The sequence below is a fragment of the Balaenoptera musculus genome, chromosome 9 (assembly GCF_009873245.2).
Source record: "Balaenoptera musculus isolate JJ_BM4_2016_0621 chromosome 9, mBalMus1.pri.v3, whole genome shotgun sequence".
NCBI lineage: Eukaryota > Metazoa > Chordata > Mammalia > Artiodactyla > Balaenopteridae > Balaenoptera > Balaenoptera musculus.
The window spans coordinates 92,374,721-92,397,777 of NC_045793.1; the positions used below are offsets into that span (position 1 = coordinate 92,374,721).

General features: G+C 39.2%; 1 protein-coding gene across 18 annotated transcripts in view; it reads right to left on the bottom strand.

The window, feature by feature from the left end:
- Positions 1–23,057, bottom strand: part of NRCAM (neuronal cell adhesion molecule) — a 312,757-nt gene that overhangs the window by 154,247 nt on the left and 135,453 nt on the right. For all 18 annotated transcript variants that reach the window (XM_036864178.1, XM_036864174.1, XM_036864173.1 and 15 more), the window contains exon 3: positions 522–596. The gene's annotated coding sequence lies outside the window, so the exon portion shown is untranslated. The remainder of the gene's footprint in view (positions 1–521; positions 597–23,057) is intronic.

The following is a 23,057-nucleotide window of genomic DNA, read 5'->3' on the forward strand; positions in this document are numbered from 1 at the left end:
AAAGCAGAAAGCATGTATCAGAGTAACACTGAAACTTTCCAAACAGACTTTTGTATTACTTGGACTTCATGGTGAGACACGAAAAATCATGGACGAATAATATGTTCTCAGGAGATTTTTGATAGATGATTGAATCAAAAAGAAAACTTTCTTACAAATAATTCCTGATCGTTTTAAATCTTTAATTCCATCAGAAACCTACTGTTTACTAGCAATGCTTTTATTCTGCTGTCTATTTTCTGAACTTTATACGATTCATGATTTAGAAAAACAAAAATCTTATTACTATGAAAGGACGTGAAGAGCTGGGTTTCTTCCCTGTGTATTTGATCCATCCTCTCTGACATGCAGTATGATTCATGTTTCTGCAACCATTATCCCTACCCGCTGTCTTTCATCATACTTTCTGGATGGACAGTATTAAACATGGTGATACTATTACATAAACACATCATTTTATGGTATAATTCCCTTCTTGAACCAATTACTAATTTAAACCTTTTAAGAAGATAAGCTCCTACCTTTGAAGAAGATCTTCTTATCTGAAGAGATTGTTCTTCCTTTGACTTCTTTAAACCAAAAGTCTTGGCATTGCTCTGTGGGTTGAAGAGAGGGGAGAATGTTAAGACATTCGTCGTCAGTCAGTCACAGCAGATTGTCCATACGTTAACTCCAACTGACTCCCTGATGGGAAACTCAATTACAGGGGGAGCCCTGCAAGGAAAGACAAATTGTGAATAGATTTGCCAAAACACATCTCTGCTGGTTTCAATCAAAAGTGACAGCAGAGAAGTGACTAAAACTCTGGTGACCATCCCTTTAATGGATCCCAATCAGAAGAGTCACGCCTGGTGCCTTTTTTCAGTTTATGGAAATAGAGGGTTTTTTGGTAATGCATGTGTATAGCGTGGCTAAAATACTTCCATATTGTGTGACTATTATTATTGAAGTATTTTATTTACTGGAGTAGGAAATCTTCTCTGTTTGAAAGGCCCCAAATTTTCAGTGAGGGTCACAAAGAAATGATGGGTGCAACCTAGAGCAGAGAAGACCCACCTGGGCTGTGACAAAGGGCCAGCTATGGACAATCCAGAGCTTGACCATCTCCAAGTCTCCTCTCCTCAGCCTGAATGTTTCCTTTGCAAATATTCCAGCTGAGAATTAGCCAGCAAAGGACAGCACAGACCGGGAGGAAAACAATCACAGCTGAGTACATTAGGTCTCATTAGGTCTCTCTCTTTTTTTTTTTTTTTTTTTTGAGACAACCAATTCAGGGACACCCATGTTTTTCTAAAAGAGGATTTGTGGCTTTTGGGACTTTGGGCTTTTGGAAACAGAAGTCATACTATCAACCTCTGAAAAACCTTTCAGAGAAGACAAACAAGTGTCAATTCAGGAATTCCTGGCTGCACTCAAATATGAAGACAACTATGAATTGCAAAATGATTCTATTACTAAAATAAAAAGATGTGTCATCATCTCAGATGCTTTAGTTTAGGCACGTGTTATAAAATATCTTCTGTATTCAGTTGCGAAAAGCTTTATCTTAATTACATGTAAAACCACTCCATCGATTTTCATTGGATCTGCTGCAATGGTATTTTATCAGGACAAAATGTTAATGTTGCAGAGGTTAGTGATTCTCCCATGGAATTAAAACCAATTGTAGGGTAAATGAGGCTTTCTTTCCTTGTCATTTAGTTCCCACTTACAAAATCTCTACAGGTGTGTAGGAAAGAGTCTATAAGGATTTGAAGCTATGTCTACAATAAAAACAATTCAACCAAATATACTGAACATTTCATATGTATCTGTCAATAGACTGGATAAAGACAGATAAGAAAACAGGAATTAAATAAGACATGTTTCCTACATAAGGGATCTCAAACCATGCACTGATGGGAAAACCAGAAGTACCACCAACCACCATACAATGCAGTATTTATAGAGTATACTATGAAACTACAAAAGAACAATTGATTCTACAAGGCGGCATCAAGGAAGGCATTCCACAGGACACAATGCTTGAGTTAAACTTTACAGGTGGGTAGAAAGGGCATTCTGAGTAGAGGGAAGGGCAGAAACAAAGGAACGGCAATGACCAAGTTGGTGGTATGTCCCCACTAGCAGAGCAGTGGAGCTACAGGCACAGTGATGGTGGGAGGCCGGGGATATGGCCAAGAGGGGAGGCTACTGAGGTCATACGCTACCAGAGTACAAAGGGCCTTGAGCACCAACCAACTGACAAGTCTGAACTTGAACTTGAGAACAATGCAGGCCTACTGAGGGTATTAGGCAAGAGGAAAGAACAGTTGTCAGTAGTGTAACTGTCCAAGAGAATAGAGATTGGAAAGGGAGGCTGCTTAGGGGATGTTTCAGTCACCAACATACAAGATTCTTGGCTTCTAGGGGTAACCCCTGGCTCTTCCCAAAGCCCACCCCCAAGATGAACCAGGAAACACAGACAGAACACTGATGTAGGGATAAGAACATTGATTTGGCCATGACATGTGATGTTACTGTAAAAGTAATAATCTTCTAATTTTATTAATGGAATGATTTTGTGACTTTTCATTATCCTAATATATGAGTACACCTTTAGAGGTGGAACTTGATCAGGTCAGCATGTGGATGGGGTCTCGTTTCTCTCCCCTCCACCTAGCCATCTCTCCATCTTTCTGCATCTCTCTCCCCCAGGGCAGCTCGGCTTGCTTCGGGCCCTGCCCAGGACCTGAGGCAGGTGGGGTAGTCCAATGACAGGCCTGACACTAAGGAAACCTGTCCTCCTGAATCCTTTCTTTCTGTTATGGGGTGTGGGCCTTGATTAGTCTTCCTCTCCACATTGCAGTGTTAATGTCTGATACTGGTTTGGGCTTAAGGGAATCAGACCTGCTTAATGGAGGGTGTTGCTTCCAGGTCATTACTCACCTAGGGGAAAGGAGCCTGTCGCCTCTTCTAGCCTACAGTAACAGAGCTCTGCACTGGGACTGAAGACCAAGGCCTCAGCCTCTAATGCCTTTGTATTTCGTCTTGCTTTGTCAATGTCCTCACTACAAGCATCTCCTTTGGGTACCACAGAGGTAGAGCAGAAGGTAAGCATTATTGGGCCCACTGGCCAAAATACACCACAATCCTTTATCTCCAAATAATCTTGGTAAGACGGTTACTCTACTCAAAAGGTAGCCTGTTCCTACCTTCTTAAAGGCTCTGCTAAAACAAATTTCTGTGTATGGTAAAATCAACAGAAACTTAGAGAGTGCTTGAGTTTGCCGAACTAAGGCCTTTAAAGGCATCTTCACCCCACCTATTTGGTACCCTCAGTGTGTCTGAAACACCGACACCACATTGCTAGGGAGCTGCTGCTGAAAATCTACATCACAGCTGGCTGGAGGCTACTGCTAAATATTGGGGAGTGAGTCCAGTAAAGACACAGGTCAATAAAACTAATTTTACTGTAATTTTTACCTGGAAGAGCTAAGAGAACTAACATGTAATAGGCTACACTATGTCCCAGACACGCCAGGTGATGCACCAATTCTATAAGCATTGTTATTGCTTTGACACAGAGGCAGAAACTGAAGCACAGAGAGGTGAAGTTAATGACCCTCGACACACAACTGGCAAGTCATACGTCTGCAACACAAGACCACTTCTGTCTGAATCCCAAACTCGTGCTTTTTCTACTTCCTCCTGCGGCTTCTGAGACAGGACAGGATAAACTCGGATTGGGGATGCTACTGAGATGCAGTTGAAGGGGAGCAGGAAATTCTCAGAAAGAGCGGTCAGACTGAGAGGAAGACACTGAAGAGGCCAGAAATGAAAGGGTCAAGAGGGGGAAGGGGTGGTCCACGGTGTCAAAACCTACAGGAAGGAGCCAAATGGGGAGAACTCAGCAGCTGGTAGTGGGAAGTCCCCGCAGCCCTGAGCTGGTACTACACCCCCCCACCCCGTGGACTATGCTTTCCTGCTTTCAGCGACACCTGCTGCACTAGCATTTCTATGCCCCTCTGGCAAGTATGCTTTTTACTAATAATGTCTCACAAAGGGGCAGGTATGAAAATACTACTGGGTATGGCATGGAAGATGTTTTGAACATGGATTTTAAAGAGGAGGCAAAGGAATGCGGTTCTTTTGGTAAGTTTGAATCGTTTTCAGAATAGTTCAATTCAGGGCAAAACACCCTAAAAAGAACACTTATTACGTAATTTTGCATAGGTATGGTTTCCCATACGCATCGTGTGGGAAAATGATTTCATCCTTGCTTACGTGTATTATTGAAAGGGCACTGCCTCATTTTTAACCTCCCTGTGATGATGTAAACCCTCAAGCCTTTGCAAAGACCACCAAAAAACTATGTACTAATTATTACCATGTCAGCAATTATGCCAAACATTTCTAGGGAATGAATGTTTGTTTGCTACATTCATTACTCGTGCTTTGACAACTGTGTCAATGGGCTTTCATCACTCTGAAACATTTAGGTCGATGGCATAGGATAATACATCATTGCGAAGGATTATTTTTCCAATGACAAAGTAACATTAATTTTTTTAAACCAAAGTACAACCAACTTATCCTATTAAATAAACCCAGTCCTAAGTCAAAAGGTCAAGGTGAGATCTGATGTAATTTAAAAGTCTCCTTCAGAAAAGATGAATAACATCTAGGTGAAAAACGTAACAAACCCAAAGGCCATGGTACACACAGTAAAACAATTACAATAAAAACAATTCAATGGTGCATAAGTATAATATTAAACATTTTCTACAATTCAAGAAAGTGAATACTTTCCTTAGCCGCTCATAGAAAAATAACATAATAAACTTCTTAAGAGCTCCAAAATAAATCGAACTATTGATTGGCATTAATTTTTGGCAGGATTTGTTTGTTTGTTTATTTTCAAATGAGAATCCACAACATTCAATACAACCAAAAATCTATTTTGCAAACCCTGTTAGGAAAAAGTATCAGCGAGCAAAAACACTCAAAATCTCATTTAGCTTATACCCTTTGGCACAATTGTGAGGACATTAAAAATGCTTACTCTTTAGTTGCTGTGACGTTGATTTCTAAAAACTGGCCTTAGTGATGATAATCTACCCTTTGGGGTAGACTACATCAAAATATCAAGCATCTGACTCCTCAAGCCAATTCTGTTTTCAACTGTGACAATTATTTCCTGTTTATACTCTTAAAAAATAAATATAGTTGATAAACACTTTTCTGAACACCAATTCTGAAAACCTTACACGTAACGATATATTTATACACCTGCACTGTTATGTATTTATGTCGCATGCAAAAGTGTTTTGCGCTTTTATCATGAGGAAATGATAGTAATTTACCAAGTTATTTTTAATCTTTGGTCTTAACAAAACTTCAGTAGTAAATCATGGACTAACTCCCAAACTCTTCTTTTTTTTTTCTTAACTTCCTGCCTTTGACATGATCCTTGGACTGAATCTGGGGCTCATTCATACTTATTAACTGGAGAGAAAAGGATAAACAAACAACCCTATTAAAACTGGCATTTATCTTTTGTTTCTCTGGGGTATGCCTGTCATCCAGCAGCCTAATTCAGCTTGGCATGGCAAAAAGCCAAAATCATCTTGAAAGCTGGTTCTCCCCGTTTCAGCAGCCTATGAAACAAAATACATTCCAAAAAGCAGAGAGTATGGTCTGAAATAAAGCAGGTTCTCCAGCTAGTACCTCAATGAGATGGCACCCAGAGGGGCCCACCTCTACCACAACCTGGCTGGCGGGGGTTCTGGGGACACGGAGTCCTGACTTCTAATCCCAAGTTTAGCATCATGTTCAGCCTACTCTTGCAAGACCAATCAACTTGTTGGGACTTGGGACCAGCTCCATGACCTCTTAAATGTCAGGGTGGCGCAAGGCAGGGATCCATCCTGATAGGAAACTTGCAGGTGAACCAATGTGCATCCTGCCTTGCCATTCAGAGCAATGAAACCACTGGTCCCTTGATAAATCAAATTCAACAGATTGAAGATGGACCATCCCCAGAAGCTTTTGAGTGTTTCAAGTGACGTCATCTGCTACCTTGTAAACTGGTGCAAACAACAAACAGTGGGCAAATTACACTGATGCTGGATAAATGCCATCTTACCGTCTGTCAGTGCACTGGCCATCATGCTGTCACATACATTATTGGAACATTTCACGGTACCTAGGACATGGCACACTTCATGGTTTTAGAGGAGGAATAACTAGAAGTGGAAACCTAGAGATCCAGTGGGAGTACTGCTAGCTGTTCACCAAAGAGCCATTGTCCCTTCTGTCATGTAGAGGGGCTGTGAGGGAGAAGCTCCTGTCCGGGGTCTATATTTCCAGCTCCCCTTGTATCTGGGCAAGACCTTGAGACGTAAGAGAGCTAACATGTATCACTTCTTTGCCCAGATGTTTAGGAAGCAAGTGCGTCTTTCCCACACCTCTTATCTCTCCACTGTTGGCTGGATGTCAATGCTCAATGTGACTTTGGAAGTCACATGGCCTGGCCTCTGTCAGTGGAGGTTCCTAAAGGGTGACAGGTAGAGAGCCTTCCCTCCATGCAAATGGTCTGCATTACTAGCACTGGACCGTGATATGAGTTAGAAAGGAACTCTAATTCAGTGACGTTTCTACAGTTTAGGGGATTGTTCCAACAGCTAGCTCTGCTCTATCAGCGTCAGCATGTCATAAACACAATAGAAACTTTAAATTAAATCTATTCCTCGTTGGTCCTTTTTCTGTGTCTATAATCTAAGAGGAGTAGATTGAATTTTATAATATTAGTCCATGCAGAGCAGTAGAGCAAAAGTGATTAAAGGATATTAAATAAGTCCTCTTAAAGACAATTAAAGTAACAGTTCTTTACTTTGTTTAGGGAAGAAAAAGCATAAAGGAGGCTGGTTAAACTGTCAATGTATATAGGAAGGTCCTAAGAATTTTATATTGCAGATAGTGAGAAACTATTTCTCAACTTCCCTAAATATAAACCAAACAAATACCGAAGATTTACGTGATGGTATAAAAAATAACACTGTACCTAGACCACAGGGAAGACTGAAAATAGAGTTTTTCAAACTTATAGTTACCAGTGGGGAAAAGGGAGGGAGGGATAAACTGGGAGATTGGGATTGACATATACACACTAGTATATATCAAATAGATAAACAATAAGGACCTACTGTATAGCACAGGGAACTCTTCTCAATACTCTGTAATGACGTATATGGGAAAAGAATCTAAAAAGGAGTGGATATATGTATGTGTATAACTGATTCACTTTGCTGTACACCTGAAACTAACACAACATTTTAAATCAACTATACTCCAATAAAATTTCTTTTTTTAAATGGTAGCAGCATAGTCAGTAGTGGGTTAAAACCTCAGCTTTTAAAATTCACCATCTCTTTGACTCATTAAAAGCAAATTAAATATTTTGGGGAAAAAAAAAAAGAAAATAGAATTTTTGAGAGAATCTGACTCTTAGTAGGCGAGGCTGGAAATCCACTTTTCTAACAGGCACCCCCAGGGGGTTTTGATGTATGTGGTCATGGGCCATACCACGAGCAACATGGTAAAGATGATTAGACAGTGAAACATGCCACTTTGTGAGGTTGTCACATTTCCTTCCTAGAAGAAAGTAGAACTGGGAAAGCTTCTCATCCACAGGGTGGAAAACAAACTCAGTCAACAAATATTACAGACCTCTGGGAACTCAGACAGGTAAGACATGACTCCAATCCTTAAGCAGCTCACGGTCTTAGGAGAGTGACTGTGAATGTATATCCGTGTGTGTGTGTGTGTGTGTGTGCGCGCGCACACGCGTGCCCGTATGCAGAGTAGGTGGTGAGGAGGAGGAGGGAACCAAGATGATTCCAGGTTAAATTGGGCGAGATGAGCTCTCACCCCATGGGTGGGCAGATGTCCCCCAGCGTGGCCCCTGGTACCCCGATCTCTCCCGGGCATCCTTGTCCTGGAACACAGTCTCCAGATAATGTTACCACCAACCAAGATACAGAATGAAACAGAGGCACCCAACCCTATTCAAGAAGCAAAAGCAGTTCACTTTTACATATGTTACATATCAAACTTCCATGTGAAAAGAATGGGAAGAAAAGATTCTAAGGCAAACAAAAAAAAATTTATAAAACCACATGGCTGTATGGGGTGCTATTGTTTAACAGGTAGTTTCAGTCTGGGATGATGAAAAAGTTCTGGAGATGGATGATGGTGACGATCATACAACAATGTGAGTGGACTTATTACCCCCGAACTATACACTTAAAAATGGTAAATTTTGTTATATATATTTTACCACAATAAAAAAAACACGGCTATAAGAACTAGACACAGCATAGAGAACAAATGTATGGACACCAAGTTGGGGAAAGGGGGGGTAGGATGAATTGGGAGATTGGGATTGACACATATACACTATTGATACTATGTATAAAATAGATAACTAATGAGAACCTACTGTACAGCACAGGGAATGCTACTCAATGCTCTGTGGTGACCTAAATGAGAAGGAAATCCAAAAAAAGAGGGGATATATGTACACATATAGCTGATTCACTTTGCTGTACAGTATAAACTAACACAATATTGTAAAGCAACTAGGCTCCAATAAAAATTAAAACAAACAAACAAACATGGCTATAGATTTTCCTTCTAACTCCGTAAGTTAATGAATATAATAGGATAGTTGCCAGAAAAAAAATTCAAAGTACACCTTACACTCCCTTATCAATACATTCTGTGTCCTTGAAAAGTCAGGAAAACATTAATTTATTCAACAAATATTTAATAAGCAACCACTATGGCCCAGACACTGTTCTAGGTACTGAAGAGATAGTAGTGGGCACAATAAAATCCTGCCCTCATACAGCACTTATTTATTCATCTCCTCATATACTCAACAAATATTTATTAAATGTCTATCACTTGCCAAGTTCTACACTGGGCACCAGAGATATAATGGTGAAAACACAGTGAAAATATCCACAAACCAGACCCCTCCTTGCCCTCATGAAGCTTCTAGGAGACTGCAGGAGACAGATATTGATTCAATAATCACAGAAATGAGTATAAAATATCAACTTTGAAAAGTTGTCAAAGCAGAGATGCATGGAGCTCCTAGGGTGTGGTGATGGGAATTGGCTTCGTCAAGGAGGCTGGTCTTTCTGAAGGAAAGAATGACTGAGCTGAGTTGTGATGAATGGGGCTGGGAGGAAGTGTGGCCTGAGCAGAGCAGAGAGAAAGGGGAGTGGCCCCAGGGAGGCTGGAGAAGCAGGCAGAGGTCTGGCCCTGCGGAGCCCTGGAGATGTTTCAGTCTTTACCTAAAGGACCCTGGGAAGCCATGAATGTACTTTAATGAGGCTGGGGGTGGGAAACGAATGATTTCATCAGAAATAATATTTATTTTGCTGCTCTAACAATTTTAAAATGGCCAACTGAAAATGAGGACAGAAACAAGTGAATTCCTATACCGTTATAAAAATAGGTGAAACTCTGAAGCTTTCAGATGAAGGGTAGTATTTAACGTATCAAAGAATTATCATGATCAGATGAGAAATTAGGAACAGCACTCTTTTTTAAAAAAATTCTTTAGTGTTGATCAAAACACAGTCTCTCTATTATATAATCTACTAATAAAGTTGAATTTGATTAAAAGTGAGTCGCCTGAATTTGCAAGCCTGGTAAAGTAAGTTGCCTACACTTGATTAATACTCTTTCAAGTGGATACTTTGGGGGGAAACAAGTGAAACCATTTGATCAAAGAAATGAAGTGTATTAAACTTCACAAAATGTGATGACTTGGGCATCTTTCATTAACATGTAAGGTGCAAATGGGACAGTTAACTAAACATTGCACCAATTTGATTAGTATTTAAGAACTTGAACAAAGAATCAAACGCACAGCATTTCTTCCTTTAAAATATGGTTATCAGTGCTAATATACACTGTTGAACGAGAAAAAAAATTCAGACTGGCATAATGCTGTGTGCTAAGAGCAGATATATAAGGGAAAAGGAAAAAACTCTACCTTCTGTATATAGTCAGGTTTGCCATATGCTGCCTATTTTAATGTGCACAGATTTAAACATTCAATAAGTAGGCAACAGACATTTCTGCATTTCAAATTCTGGACAAAATAGGAGGTAAGGAAACATCAAACTCTTGATTGTGTAGTTGAGCTGGTGTGACCCCTGAACAACATAGTTCATCCCAGACTATCTCTCAAAGTTCAGAAAAGTTGTATAGACTTGACCCATCTAATTTGCACAATTCACCTTTTCACCAAATTGTCATGATACAATTCAGATCTGTCAATTCATTGTTCTCTTTAAATTACCTTAAGAATGCAATGTAGATAGCCAGAAGAATGCTCCCAAGGATGCTTTAGCCACATTTTATTATAAACTACCAAAGCCCCCGTGATTTTATAGGTGCTGGGAACTACCGCTTATTTGCAGAGGTCTCTACTACTATCACTTTTGGGGACGTAGCCTTAAGTTTAATCTGACTTGATTTAAAACCTAGTAATTACATTCTATCAATTTACACTTTGGTCCTACAAATTTTAAAATAATTTTTAAACTGCATGTGCAAAATTCTTCTAATTTTTTTTAATAATATATATTATATATATATGTTATTGGCTAGGAAGACTCAATTTTTAAAAAAAATTTATTTATCCATTTATTTATTTATGGCTGCGTTGGGTCTTCATCTCTGTGCGAGGGCTTTCTCCAGCTGCGGCAAGTGGGGGCCACTCTTCATCGCGGTGCGTGGGCCTCTCACCATCGCGGCCTCTCTTGTTGCGGAGCACAGGCTCCAGACGCGCAGGCTCAGTAATTGTGGCTCACGGGCCTAGTTGCTCCACGGCATGTGGGATCTTCCCAGACCAGGGCTCGAACCCGTGTTCCCTTCATTGGCGGGCAGATTCCCAACCACTGCGCCACCAGGGAAGCCCAAATTCTTCTCATTTTAAAGCAAAGTTTTAAATGCCCAATTAAGTTGCCCAGTGGTATCAAAACTCTAGTTCATATTCTTAGCAGATGTTACAAACAATAAGTCAGATTGTAAAGAAAGGGATGAAAATGCAGTAAATCAGATTTAGGAACAGTATAGAAGAATGAATGCATTTCCCATAAAGGAAAGGGAGAAAAATCTTTTTAAAAAAATTAAAAGTATAATTTGTGCATCTATTGTTGTTGTTGGCACTAAACCTATCTCACCAGAAAGACGAAATGAGAAGAGGTTTGAAAAACTTTGAAACATTCGAATAAAGACTAGACATTTCTTTTTTCTTTCTTTTTGCTATCAGTTTTCAAAGTTGGCAAGTCCTTTTTGTTTCAAAATTCTCTTTAGTTGCTCTAGTTTTCTAGTCTCTTCTTGGTACAGACATGAATTCACAAGCAGTCCCCTCACTTTTACTTTTCCCCATGACTTCCTGAGTAGTTGCCATGCTCATTGAACTGAATTTGAGGTCTTTTCATAATACTGCTCTGGAAGGAGAAAGGAATGAACCACAACAGAAACAAAACTAAATGGGTTCCAAATACAACTTTGTTGTCACTTCAGTGATGTTCCCATAATATTGACTGGCACCCAGGACCTCCAAATGAGGATTTTGTCTTCTTAGTTGTCTATGCAAGCACTAATTTTCAACCTTAGTTGTATTGATTTTTTGAGCCAAAGGGAACTTTCTGAGCATAAAAAGGAAACAAAACAAAAAGCAAAGGAATCAAACAGGATTTCAGTTATGGCTTGGTAGAACCCCAAATCACACCTAAGCCTACCAATATAGATTTCTCCCTAGGAGTATCTGAGTCGAGTGGCCTAATCCTGGTCAATACCAAAATGGCTTTGGGAGTCTCAGACCTCTCAGGTGTCCAAATCAGCCTCCCAACTTGAGAGTTTGAAACCCTGGTCTTATAGAAATCTGAATACTATTAGTTCCAGGTCACTGACCAAAGTTAAGTCCAAATATGAAGTTGTCCATTTAAAAAGAGGTCATCTTTCATACAACATGCCCTATATTAAATGAACCATTATTTCTAAATAAAGCAATCAAATTATGAATTCAATAGCTTACCAGGTGACATTACGCAAATCACTTCCTCGCTGGGTACAAAACGGGGTTAATAATCCTGACCTATTGCCTAAGGTCTCTGGGGACAATTCATTTAGGAATTGTCTAAGCGCTGTATAAATGTTACTGGTGTTATGAAAGCTTGGTTTTATTGTCATTGGAACACCACCATCCTACAAAGGAATTCAGAGGTTTGGTCAGAGGTGAACTAACAAAGCAAGGTCTATGCTAATACAAGTGCCCTCTGACCTTGGATCACTGAGCTTGAAAAATCACACAGATCAGAATGTAAATGAAGTTTGCATTTTCAGAGACACAGTTTTTGTTAATTTCTTTCCTATTCAAGTCCTTTGCTTTGAAAATCATTACTCTGGAAGCAAAACAACCATTCCATTTTCAATTTCCACCCCCCCCTTTTTGTTTTGTATTATTCTTATTGCTATCCCCAGCATTAAAGCATGACACTGAAGGCATCCAAGTCCTTTCTTTCTGAATCAACTATCTGGCACACCCAGGAAACATGCCTGTCAGTAGACATGCGCTGTGCAGACATCAAATTTCTTTCCTTTTCAGGTTTTTTAAAAATTATGTGATTCCCAGACTTTCATCACTTTTAGAGAAAGTCAGTTCCCTTTCCCCAGTTAAATTTCCATGATTCATCTGTTTATCTGACAAATAGTTACTGAGTACCTAGTCTGTACCACGCACCGTCCCAGGTGCTGGAGAGAGCAATGAATCAACAAGGCAGAAATCCCCGCTCTCGCCGCGATAGTGAGAGGCCCGCGCACCGCGATGAGGAGTGGCCCCCGCTTGCCGCAACTGGAGAAAGCCCTCGCATAGAAACGAAGACCCAACACAGCCAAAAAAAAAAAAAAAAATTAAAAATAAATAAATAAATAAAATCGTTGTCAGATAATTCAACATCTCTTAAAAAAAAAAAAAAGAAATCCCCGCTCTCATGTAACTTATATTCTAGTGGGTGAAGACAAGTAGAAAGCAAGATAAATAATTCAATAAACAGAATATGTTCAAATTAAAAAAAACAAAGTATAGTGAGAGGATGGGAGGGCAGAGATGGGGAGGAGTTGACATTTTAAATATGATGGTCGGGGAAAACTCCTTGAGAAGGTGTGATCTGAGTACAGATTTGAGGGAGGTGAGTGTGAGAGCTATTGGGGAAGGGTTTTGCAGGTAAGGCGAGAGTTCCAGGGACATGGAAGGGCCCTGACGTATGAGTCTGCGTGTTTGAGAACACCAAGAAGGTCAGGGGGGCTGAAGGGAGTGAGCCAGGGAGACAAAAGCAGGAGATGCAAACAGAGACGGAATGGGGTACCAGATGAGCTTGGGCTGGTACATCATTGCAAGGCCTCTGGCTTTCACTCTGAGTGAAGTGGAAAGCCCTTGAGAGGTCCTGAGAAGAGTAGTGACATGATCTGAGGTCCATTTTAAAGGCTAAAACAGTCTGCATTGAGAATAGGCTGCAGGGGAGCACAGGAGAGCCAGGAAAAACCATGTAAAAGGCTACTGCAATAGCTCAGAGCAGATATTAGTGGCTTGATCCACTGGGGGTGGCACAGGGGTAGAGCTTCACAGCTTTCAGTCAGTAATCACATCCTTTTCTTCATCTAGCTGTGGTTTCTTATGTGAATTAGTTCACTCTCTGAGAAAGTATTTTTTCTTTAAAACATTCCCTTCCATACCCTTCCTGTCAATAATAATGCTTTCCCTCCCATCACAACATCTTAGATAGGGTCAAAACATGCCACATTTGGATGTAGTCAAATCAGCAAGTAAACTACTGTTAAAATTGTTTGAGTTTATTATTTGAGAGAAAATCTATTAAAATCAGGCAACATCCAACCTAGCAGCTAGAAAGGGGCTCCAAGGAGCTGTGCAAAATGAAAGACCTTGATAGGCAGAAGGGAGCAGGAACAAGGAAGTTACACCAGGAAAAAAGCAGGTTAGTTATTGCACAGTTACTTTCCTTTAGGGAGTAGCAGGGTCTATCAGGCAGGCTACCTTGCTAGGGCTGACCAGGCAACTCCTCATTGGCTGGTTTAAGATTCCAATTCTGGGGCTTCCCTGGTGGCGCAGTGGTTGAGGGTCTGCCTGCCAATGCGGGGGACACGGGTTCGGGCCCTGGTCTGGGAAGATCCCACATGCCGCGGAGCAACTGGGCCCGTGAGCCACAACTACTGAGCCTGTGCATCTGGAGCCTGTGCTCCGCAACAAGAGAGGTCACGATAGTGAGAGGCCCGCGCACCGCAATGAAGAGTGGCCCCCACTTGCCTCAACTAGAGAAAGCCCTCGCACAGAAACGAAGACCCAACACAGCCATAAAATAAATAAAATTTTAAAACTTTAAAAAAAAAAAAAAGATTCCACTTCTGTGCAAATCAAAACTACAATGAGATACCACCTTACACTGGTCAGAATGGCCATAATTAGAAAGTCTACAAATAACAAATGCTGGAGAGGATGTGGAGAAAAGGGAACACTTGTACACTGTTGGTGGGAATGTAAATTGGTGCAGCCACTATGGAAAACAATACGGAGGTTCCTTAAAAAACTAAAAATAGAGCTACCATATGATCCAGCAACCCCACTCCTGCACATATATCCAGACAAAACTATAATTCAAAAAGATACATGCACCCCTACGTTCATAGCAGCACTGTTTACAATAGCCAAGACATGGAAGCAACCTAAGTGTCCATCAACAGATGAATGGATAAAGAAGATGTAGTAGATGTATATACAATGGAATACTACTCAGCCATAAAAAGGACTGAAATAATGCCATTTGCAGCAACATGGATGGACCTAGAGATTATCATACTAAGTGAGGTAATCAGACAGAGAAAGACAAATACCATGTGATATCACTTACACGTGGAATCTAACATATGACAAAAATGAACTTACCTATGAAACAGACTCACCTAGAGAACAGATTCTTGGTGGCCAAGGGGGAGGGAAGTGGGGGAGGGATGAATTGGGAGTTTGGGATTAGCAGATGCAAACTATTATATATAGACTGGATAAACAACAAATTCCTACTGTATAACACAGGGAACTATATTCAATATCCTGTGATAAACCATAATGGAAAACAATTTTTAAAAGAACATATATATATATAATATGTATATATATGTATAACTGAATCACTTTGCTGTACAGCAGAAATTAACACAACATTATAAATCAACTATACTTCAACAAAATAAATTTAAAAAATAACAACAGGTGATACAAAAAAAGATTTCATTTCTAGGAGAGCTGAAACTGCAATTAAGTCTGTTTGGTGATGTTAGGCTTATTTAGCATAAATGACTCCATTTTCAGCCTGCTGTCTTTGTTTTTTAATTTTATTTATTTTTTTATACAGCAGGTTCTTATTAGTTATCTGTTTTTTAACATCTTTATTGGAGTATAACTGCTTTACAATGGTGTGTTAGTTTCTGCTTTATAACAAAGTGGTAATTCTATTTTTAGTTTTTTAAGGAACCTCCATACTGTTCTCCATAGTGGCTGTATCAATTTACATTCCTACCTACAGTGCAAGAGGGTTCCCTTTTCTGCACACCCTCTCCAGCATTTATTGTTTGTAGATTTTTTTCATGATGGCCATTCTGACTGGTGTGTGGTGATACCTCTCTGTAGTTCTGATTTGCATTTCTCTAATAATTAGTGATGTTGAGCAGCTTTTCATATGCTTCTTGGCCATCTGTATATCTTCTTTGGAGAAATGTCTGTTTAGGTCTTCTGCCCATTTTTGGATTGGGTTGTTTGTTTTTTAATATTGAGCTGCATGAGCTGTTTATATATTTTGGAAATTAGTCCTTTGTCTGTTGATTAGTTTGCAAATATTTTCTCCCATTCTGAGGGTTGTCTTTTCATCGTTTGTAGTTTCCTTTGCTTTGCAAAAGCTTTTAAGCTTTTTCATTAGGTCCCATCTGTTTATTTTTGTTTTTATTTCCATTACTCTAGGAGGTGGATCAAAAAAGATCTTGCTGTGATTTATGTCAGAGTGTCCTTCCTATGTTTTCCTCTAAGAGTTTTATGGTGTCTGGTCTTACATTTAGGTTTCTAATACATTTTGAGTTTATTTTTGTGTATGGTGTTAGGGAGTGTTCTAATTCCATTCTTTTACATGTAGCTGTCCAGTTTCCCCAGCCCTGCTTATTGAAGAGACTGTCTTCTCTCCATTGTATATCCTTGCCTCCTTTATCAAAGATAAGGTGACCATAGGTGCATGGGTTTATCTCTGGGCTTTCTATCCTGTTCCATTGATCTATGTTTCTGTTTTTGTGCCAGTACCACATTGTCTTGATTACTGTAGCTTTGTAGTATAGTCTGAAGTTAGGGAGCCTGATTCCTCCAGCTCCGTTTTTCTTTCTCAAATTGCTTTGCCTATTCAGGGTCTTTTGTGTTTCTATACAAATTGTGAAATTTTTTGTTCTAGTTCTGTGAAAAATGCCATTGGTAGTTTGATAGGGATTGCATTGAATCTGTAGATTGCTTTGGGTAGTACAGTCATTTTCACAATATTGATTCTTCCAATCCAAGAACATGGTATGTCTCTCCATCTGTTTGTGTCATCTTTCATTTCTTTCATTAGTGTCTTATAGTTTTCTGAGTATAGGTCTTTTACCACCTTAGGTAGGTTTATTCCTAGGTATTTTATTCTTTTTGTTGCAATGGTGAAAGGGATTGTTTCCTTAATTTCTCTTTCTTTTTTTTTCACATTAATTTCTCTTTCTGATCTTTCGTTGTTAGTGTATAGGAATGCAAGAGATTTCTGTGCATTAATTTTGTATCCTGCAATATTACCAAATTCATTGATTAGCTCTAGTAGTTTTCTGATGGCATCTTTAGGATTCTCTATGTATAGTATCATGTCATCTGCAAACAGTGGCAGTTTTACTTCTTCTTTTCCAATTTGTATTCCTTTTATTTCTCTTTCTTCTATGATTGCCGTGGCTAGGACTTCCAAAACTATGTTGAATAATAGTGGCGAGAGTGGACATCCTTGTCTTGTTCCTGATCTTACAGGAAATGCTTTCAGTTTTTCACCATTGAGAATGATGTTTGCTGTAGGTTTGTCATATATGGCCTTTATTATGTTGAAGTAGGTTCCCTCTATGCCCACTTTCTGGAGAGTTTTTATCATAAATAGGTGTTGAATTTTGTCAAAAGCTTTTTCTGCATCTATTGAGATGATTGTTGTCTTATTTTTAACACTACTCTCCAAAAGCACAAATGACTTGATACGGTTCTATTGAAGTTCTCAGTAAAGACACCTGTCACTCCTCAACAAGTACTGCATTACAGTATAGACTGTGGAGTGAAAGCCTCCCTCTGAAGAGGGTGGGGGGTAAGGAGGGATTGGAGTAGGTACAGAAGTCTGGGATGAGGCCAGTAGCTCTACAAATCTGCTTGCATTTCAAGTTTATGAAGTCCCATCAGTAATGCACAAAAACATTTTTGGAAGCAAATTGTTATTCTGTTTTCATATGCTCTTATGTCTGTATAAACCAAAGAAATGCTCACTGCCTTTTAACTCGTGTGTGTAAAATTTAGTACTCCTTTTTATAAATCTTTAGCTGGGGCTACTATAACCAGACACCATGTACCAGGCAAATCTAAGCCCTGAGCCCTGATTGCCAAGAAACAAGGACAGACACTCCCTTCTCCAAATAGAAAGGAGGTGGCTGCACTCACGCATAACTCCATGTGCGCTAGGAAGGTGATGCCATGCCAAGAGCCGAAGAGAAGATTCTGCAATAGCCCTTGTGGGAAAAGGAGGAAACCACATCAGTGTTTTCAACCAACCTAGAGGGAAAGTTCTTGGCAACTTCAGGACCTGTGGTGAGGGAGGAATGTGTAACAAGAGTTCTTGGATTACCATGGCGTGTTCTCTAGGTAGGTGGGAGAACTCTCACTTTTTGTCTGGGTCTCATTTTTTGCAGAAGAATTGAGCATGAGAATTTCTTTTTTTAAAAATTTATTTTATTGAAGTATAGTTGATTTACTATGTTGTGTTAATTTCTACTGTACAGCAAAGTGATTCAGTTATACATATACAGGTTTCTATATATATTTTTTCATATTCTTTTCATTATGGCTTATCACAGGATATTGAATATAGTTCCGTGTACTATATAGTAGGACCTTGTTATTTATGCAGAGAATTTCATTCTATAAATGAAGTGATATATGACCTTTATTAATGGATTATTACTTTAAATAAATTATCTCTTTTCTTCATTGTGGGGGACCAGAAAAAAAAAATACATCTTGACATTTAGAAAAAAAAACTTTTCCTGAGTTTGGGGTCCTACGCTGTGTTCTAGTTCCTCCGAGTATTTGCATTGCCTGCTCCCTCATCTCCTTCAGGGTTTGACTCAATGTCATCTTCTCGATGAAACCTTCTGTGGCTGCCATGTCCCAAATGGCAACACACATTCAACTCCCTATCTCCTTTACTTGTTTTATTTTTCTCCGTAGCACTAATCATCTAACATATTACATATTTGATTGATTTATTCTGTTTATAGTCTTGTGCAATGGAACATAGCTTCACAAGGACAGAGATTTTGTCTGCTTTGTTCATGATGTTTTTGGGAATACAGTTCCTAGAAAGATGACCAACACAGAGAGAACATCAACAAATATCTACTGAATGAATGAATGAGTTCCACAGAGTGCATCAAATTAACACAGTGTTAACTTGAAATGTTATATTTAAAAGATCAGTTTTGGCTAGCACATGCATACAAAGTTTTTCCGGAAGGATACACAAGAGACTGAAATTAGCATTTACCTTGGGGGAGGGTTGGGGGGAGAAATTTACATGTAATTTCACAGCTGTATGTACTATTCACATCTTTAGATCATTGGAATTTGTACTGTCACTCAGAGATGTCTGGGTGATGTGAATTATGGGCCATTTAAAATTCTTTTAGGTACACAAATAACAAATGCTGGAGAGGGTGTGGAGAAAAGGGAACCCTCCTACACAGTGGGTGGGAATGTTAAGTTGGTGCAGGCACTATGGAAAACAGTATGGAGGTTCCTCAAAATAACTAAAAATAGAGTTACCATATGATCCAGCAATCCTACTCCTGGGCATATATCTGGACAAAACTCTAATTCAAAAAGATACATGCACCCCGTGTTCACAGCAGCGCTATTCACAATAGGTAAGACATGGAAACAACATAAATGTCCATCAACAGATGAACGGATAAAGAAGATGTGGTACATATATATACAATGGAATACTATTCAACCATAAAAAAGAATGAAATAATGCCATTTGTAGCAACATGGATGGACTTAGAGATTACTATACTAAGTGAAGTCAGAAAGAGAAAGACAAATACCATATGATATCACTTACATATGGGATCTAAAATATGGCACAAACGAACATATCTATGAAACAGAAACAGACTCACAGACAGAGAACAGACTTGTGGTTGCCAAGAGGGAGGGGTGAAGGAGGGATGGATTGGGAGTTTGGGGTTAGCAGATGCAAACTATTATATATAGAATGGATAAACAATGAGGTCCTACTGTATAGCACAGGGAACTATATTCAATATACTCTGATAAACCATAATGGAAAATAATATGAAAAAGAATGTATGTATATGTATAACTGAATCACTTTCCTGCAAAGCAGAAATTAACACAACATTGTAAATCAACTATACTTCAATAAATAAATAAATAACATTATTTTTGCAATGTTCAATAGTAAGAAAACTAATAAATGTCCATTTAACATTAGTTACCCACATATATGTGTAAAAAACTACACATAAAGATACCCAGTGTATTTGATGAGACATGCAAAGTTAATACACAAAGATACATTGAATAACTCTTCTACTTTTTGAGTGCTCAAAGATCTCAAACATAACAGGATTAACAAAGCTGGCTCGAGAGGTACGTTGGTACCAAAGACAAGTGTAGCTAACAAGGACTTCCCAATAATCAGGGCACTCTGAACTCTGAAGAAGGAAGTAGGTGAGTGCATTCTTACAATTTTATTTACACTAATGACATGGTAGCGAGTATATCAATGGAGGCCAAGGCTTGAAAGCATTTCAGTTTTCATTTGAATTTCAGGGCAAGGCTATTATGCAATAGAGTATCCATAATAAGATTTCCTGAGAAAAACGAAAGGAACTATGAAAAGCAGAGTACAGTCAGGAAAGTCAAAGAGAAGTAGGTTGACAAAATAGAATTAAACTCTAAGAGCATAGTTACTTAAAGAGAAGGAAAATTCAGCATGAAAAGAAGGCAGACATGGCAAGTGAATGCAACTTGTTAATGGCAGAAATAAATACTATTCTCAATACATCTCAGGGAAGCATGAGTCTCGCGTAATATAAAGGGACAATTTATTGATCTGATAGTTTCTTTTCTGGAAAGGAACTGTAAATATCAAGTTTGAGAAAGATGCCCTGGACTCCCGTTTGAAATTAACAAAGCAATGCAAATTTCTCAAAAGAATCCAGGGACAAGGGAGAAAAGCACTAAAGGGATGAAGACTTGTTTTGCACAGAGAAAAGGAAGGAAGCATGAACCTCCTGAATCATGTTGCCCTTCTCCCTAAATTCTTTTAACGTCACTATGGGATTTTGGTATCTTTTTTCCTTTCTTCTCTCACTCGCTTGATTATTCCACTTTCCAGCCAAGGGCTTTGATTTTATTTTTAATCTACCTAACACCAGCTGTTGCCAGAGCCTTCCTATTAAAGGGCTTAGTTCAAAGAGTCTGATCATTAAAGCAAACACTGAGCACATGGAGGCAACACAGTGTTTTGGAAAGAGTGCTGGTCCGAATGCCCAAGTCAGAATCCAGCCCTGCACGTTCCTCGTTGGAGAGCTTGGAGCACACTGCTGAATCTCACTTTTCTCATCCTTAAAATGGGGATAAGAAGACCTGTCCTCTCTAGAGAGAATGCTTAGGAGGATCAAACTAGACAATGCAAACTGAAAAGCACTACAGACGAATGTTATTTTTATGGTGATTTTTATGTTATTTTACTATTCCCGATGGAAAGTATGAACAAAAAAAAAAAAGAGAGAGAGAGAGAAAACTGCCCCAGGAAAATAGGAGAATGTCTTCCAATACACTACTACTCTATGTCTAGCTGTAATAGAAGTCAGATATCCGGTATTTTCAGGGATGTTTTCAAGGATGCGAAACTTTGTTGCATTAGTATAATCACACCATGTTTCATCTCATGAAGGTCAAAAAACTGAGAGACATTGAATATAATCTCACAGGTGGTCTCTGAAGATACTTCATGAGCTAAAGCTAACAAATCCAATTATGGCATTTTAAAAAATGTGCTCCTAATCCAGCTTTTCTTATTCTCTTGATCTCTCTGGAATACAGGAGAATTAATACAGAAAACTTGGGGGAAATTCTCAAGCTAGTGCAGAAAGAATGACAATAGGATTCTCTTTTTAACCAAAAAGGCAAATGGCTAAAGCTTATACCACACTTTGTGCATGGAAAGTACTGCATTACAATATAAAGAACAACAGGAATGGAGCAGATAAGGGAGAATAAGGCCTGGCTGGAAAACTGTTTTCAGGTAATACAAGAATGGCCCATGAGACCACTAAGAACAAATATCTATACACAGGATACCAAAATACATTGAAGTGACATTAACACATTCTGCTGCTGTACCCTGATAGAAAACAGAAACCTACGAGCACTTACTTTTCCCTGAACTGGGCTCACAGGTGACTAGTAAAAAATCCTTGAACTAAATCTGTCATGCCCACACCCAAGTCTCTCTTTTAAGTGTTGAACAAGCTATGTGAAAGACACTGATTTTTGATATAAACTCCACGCACCAGATCAGCACACTAAATGAAACCAAATCAAAGAACAGAGATCAGACAGCTTGAGACCAGCCTTTACGGTTGGAATACAATTCTAAGTTTGGCTTCGGTTTTAAACAGATCATTAAAATGATACCTGAGAGGGGGAACCAAGATCAATCCATCCCAGGAAGCGGTCACACCTTGCTGCCCTCTGTACAGAAGCAAGCACAGATATTACCTTACAGAAGAAGTTATCTTACTGCTTCCCGTTTCTGTCCAGGAGCACAACGAAAATCTCAAACAGAGTGCCCATCCCAGCACATTTCTGCAGATAAAACACTGGCATCTGATCCCTGCTGTGGCTGGACCCTGTGCAGTAAAACGGTAAAGTCCTCTCTGCGGTGATCCAAAGCTGCTCAGACCTCCGGGGCCTCCCAGGGTGATCAGCCTGGCTTTGTGGCAATACTATGGGGGTTAAACATCTCCCCATATCCACTGAGAAGCAAAAGAAATCTGTTTAGCTGCTCAAAGTTATTTAGCCAAATGCACAATAGGTTATAGTTTGGTAATATCATTGTTTTAAGAAAGTAACTGCCTTGGGATTAACAGATACATACTACTATATATAAAATAGATAACCAACAAGGACATACTGTACAGCACAGGGAACCCTACTCAATATTTTGTGACAACCTATATGGGAAAAGAATCTGAAAAAGAATGGATATAAATATACAGATATAACTGAATCACTGTGCTGTACACCTGAAACTAACACAACATTGTAAATCAACTACACTTCAGTAAAACTTTTTTTTTAAAAAAGAAAGTACCTGTCATATTTTCAGCTATAAGGGGAGAATGTAAGGTGTTACATAGTTTCTTCTTTTTTGAAACCTAGTGTTAACTTGAAACAACATTTTAGAATTCCTCTCTGGTCACTGCTTAAATATTCTTTCTTTACAGGACACAATAACTGCTTGAGACGAGCTTGTCTTTTTCAGCCTCAGGACCTACTTCACAAACATGTGTAGCCTGCCACCCAGATGACTCCCAACAATCATTTCTGCCTTTTCTCCTATCATGGCAGCCTA